Here is a 3,943-nt window from a genome sequence, read left to right as displayed (position 1 = left end):
GGGGCCAGGCTCGGGGAGGTGAGCCCGAGGCGCGCGCGGGTCGCCTGCGCAACTTCATTGGCTGGCTCGCCTCCCCGCCCCCCACCCGAGGTAGCGCGTCCGCGCGTGCGCTTCGGGACTCGCCCGGCCCTAGGCTGCCCGGGTTGGAGACGCATGCGCAGCCCGCCCCCGCGGCCCATAGCCTATGGGCGTGGCTCCGACCACAGTTCACTGACCTTTGCTGTGTTTGACGCGGGCTTGGGCGCCCGGGTATACCGCGAGCACTGTTAACAGCAGCTATCTGCTTCCTGTCGCCGACCCTTTAAGGTTGGTATCGGATCAGTCCTTTTTGAAAAATGAAGACGTTGAGGCACAGAGAGGTTGAAAGTCCTTCGCTGCTTGCAATTCCCATCTAGCTAGAGTGGTGCTGGCCAATAGGAATACAGTGCGAGCCACTTGTGGACTTTTAAATTTTCCAGCAGCCACATGGGAAAAAAAAAAAAAAAACGTAAAAAGAAAAAGGTGAAATTGATTTTTTTTTTTTTTTAAGATTTTATTTATTTATTCATGAGAGACAGAGAGAGAGAGAGAGGCAGAGGGAGAAGCAGGCTCCCAAGGAGCAGGAAGCCCCATGCGGGGCTCGATCCCAGGACCCTGGGATCATGACCTGAGCTGAAGGCAGACGCTTAACTGAGCCACCCGGGCGCCCCGTGAAATCGATTTTAATAACGAATTTTGTTTAACCCAGTGATCCGACATATTAGCATTTCAACATATAAGCGATACACTTCATGGAATATTTTACATTTGTGTTTGTGTGTGTGGGTGAGATAAAAAAGAATTTCGGGGAGAATTTCCAGTGTGTGTTGTACACGTAGAGCGCACCTGCATTTGAACTCCAGGACGGGGACTCCATGTCAAGTGCTCTATAGTCAAAAGTCGCTTAATGGCTGCAATTATCTGACAGCAGGAAGTAGCGAATTGTGGTTCAAACTGTCTTCCCTTCCTTCTTTGGTGTCCTCTCACTCTTCTCTCTCTCAAGCGGCGATTCTTAATCTAACCTCTGTGGATTTAACTAAGCTCTCTTTATTTAATTCCTTATTGCAATTGTAAATGGAATCTTTTGCCATTATATTTTCTAATGAGTTGCTGCTTTTCTTTCATTTCTCCTCGGCCATACAAAGATTTTATTTCGCTGTGGCTTAAAAAACAGCTGATGATTGGCTTTTCCTCACTTTTAATTCTATCTAGAATTTATTTAGGTGTAAGCCAAGGTAATAATAATAATGATGTAAATTGACTTTTTATAGATAACCAAAGTCCCCAGAATCAGCCAATCCATGAGTAGTTCACTACTTCCCCCCCTTATTTTATAATGCTTCATTGGTAAATATTTCACAGAATAACTTTGAGGTATTCACTGATGGTTCTCCTATGGGCTTCATCTTTCCCCAAAACTCTTCATCCAATCTGGTAGCAAAACCTCTCAGCTTTGCTTTCAAAAGAGGTCCAGATTCTGATGGTTTTTATCACCCTCACTGCTGTCACTATAGTCCATGCCATCATTATGGCTCTCCTCTATTTTTCCAATGGGCTCCTACAGATCTCCCTGCTTCTACTTTGTCCAATTATATTGTCTTAACATAGCAGCTGGCAAGTGCTTTTAAACTGTAAATCAGGCCATGTCCCTCCTCTGCTCAAAGCCCAATGACTTCCCATCTGTAGTGGGATGAAGCGCCCCCCCCCCAAAGGTATATTCTCACCCCTGGACCCTTATTTGGAAAAGAGTCTTTGTAGATATAATTAAGTTAAGGATGACCTTATTTGGAAAAAGAGTCTTTGTAGATATAATTAAGTTAAGGATCTCAAGATAAGATCATCCTGCCTTACTCAGGTGGACCCCAAATCCAATGACAGGTGTCCTTAGAAGAGAAGATAGGGCGCCTGGGTGACTCAGTGGGTGAAGCGTCTGCCTTCAGCTCAGGTCATGATCCCAAGGACCTGGGATCGAGCCCCACATCGGGGTCCCTGCTCAGCAAGGGGCCTGCTTCTTCCTCTCCCTTTGCCCCTCCCCTCCACTCATGTTCTTGCTCACTCTGCTCTCTCTCTCTCTCTCTCAAATAAATAAATAAATAATATTTTTTAAAAAGAGAGAGGGAAGAGAAGGGAAAAGACACACAAGCAAAAGAAATGAAGATGTAGGCAGAGACTAAAGTGATTTCAGTCTTCTAGCCTCCAGACCGGGAGAGAGTACATTTCTATTGTTTGAAAGCAACCCAGTTTGGGGTAATTTGTTATGGCAGCCCTAGGAAACCAAAACACCATCTCACTAAGAGTAAAAGCCGAAGTATCTGGGGCGCCTGGGTGGCTCAGTGGGTTAAGCGTCTGCCTTTGGCCCAGGTCATGATCCCAGGGAGCTGGGATTGAGTCCCGCGTTGGGCTCCCTGCTCAGTGGGGAGTCTGCTTCTCCCTCTCCCTCTGCTGCTCCCCCTGCTTGTGCTCTCTCACACGCATGCTCTCTCTCTGTGCCAAATAAATAAATAAATAAAATATTTTAAAAGAAGCCAAAGTGTCTATGATGGCTGCTCCCCATTCTCTTTCTGAGTCCACTCCTTCCACCGTTACTCACCCCACTCCAGGCACACCCCCTTCTCGGGTCTTTTGCACCCGCTCTTCCCTCTGCCTTAAATGAATCTTGTTTATTGTCTCTCTTCACTAGAATGTTAGCCTTACGGAGCCAGGAAATGTTTGTCTGTTTTGTTCACTGCTATATATCCAGCTCCTAGAAGATGTTCAGTAAGTATTTTTGTTTAATGGATGTGTCTTGAACCCAGAAACCCCCTGGACCTTCCCTTACCAGCAGAAGTAGGGGTTCCTCCCACCCCCATCTGGTGAGGCTGATCCTGTCTTTCTTGGAGATCTTGTGATAAAATCACCTGAGCAAGAGAATGCCAATTGTCCTTGTGCCCTAACTCCTCACGTCCCTCATTGTCTCCAATCCTAAGACTTGGGTAGGCGGAACTGTGGGAATGAACTTGTCATGTGCAACCTACTGGCTCAACCCTTAACTACATCCCCAGAGAAAGTTCAAAGGACATTCCTTTCATCAAAACATTGAGAAGTACTTTGGTGAAGGTTCTGGAAAACTAATCTAGGAAAGGAGGTGAGAGGTGTTGCCATAGAAACAGGGAGCCTGGAGCAGCAGCGGCCAAGTGGGGGCATCATGATTGGCAGCAGGACTGGCAGCTGGAACCAGAATGGTTTATCCGCAAGAATCTTTGGTGGTGGCTAATTGGTCATGATGTCCTATTAATAATAAGCCACCTGGGGCGCCTGGGTGGCTCAGTCAGTTGAGCATCTGCCTTTGGCTCAGGTCATGATCCCAGGGTCCTGGGATCAAGCCCCCCATCGGGCTCCCTGCTTCTCCCTCTCCCTCTGCCGTTCCCCCTGCTTGTGCGCACTCTCTCTCCCTCCCTCTGTCAAATAAATAAACAAAGTCTTTAAAAAAAAATAAGCCATCTATAATAGACCATGATCTATATAACCCCAACAACAAAAACTCTAGGTCTGGTGAATGGCAGTCTGCCTTGAATTGCCACAGTGGAAAACATGGCCCCTCATCTAATCCCCAGATCCAGTCGCCCACAGGCTCAGAGCCCTCAAGTGAAGACTAGGCCAGGTACATACAACACTAGTGTATACTTCAAACCTTCATCCTTCTTTCCCTGGGGGACATAGATTGCCACTGTGGTCCACTGGTCAGAAATGAAGACTTAGTCTGTGTCCCTCTCACTGTGGGTCCTCCTGTGGCTTTTTCCCCAGTTCCTAACTGTATAATTGGAAAAATCCGCAGCTGGAAAAATTCCCACAGGGGAATTTTGACTCAAGGACTGAGGACAATTATGGGAAGAAAACTCAAAAGGAAGCCCCTGGAACTGTCCCTTCAATTCTCTGGCAGATTATT

Source organism: Mirounga angustirostris, unplaced genomic scaffold (assembly GCF_029215605.1).
Source record: "Mirounga angustirostris isolate CCGP_5_RB_7025 unplaced genomic scaffold, mMirAng1.0.hap1 SCAF_11, whole genome shotgun sequence".
Lineage (NCBI taxonomy): Eukaryota > Metazoa > Chordata > Mammalia > Carnivora > Phocidae > Mirounga > Mirounga angustirostris.
Note: the sequence above shows the minus strand (reverse complement) of the source record.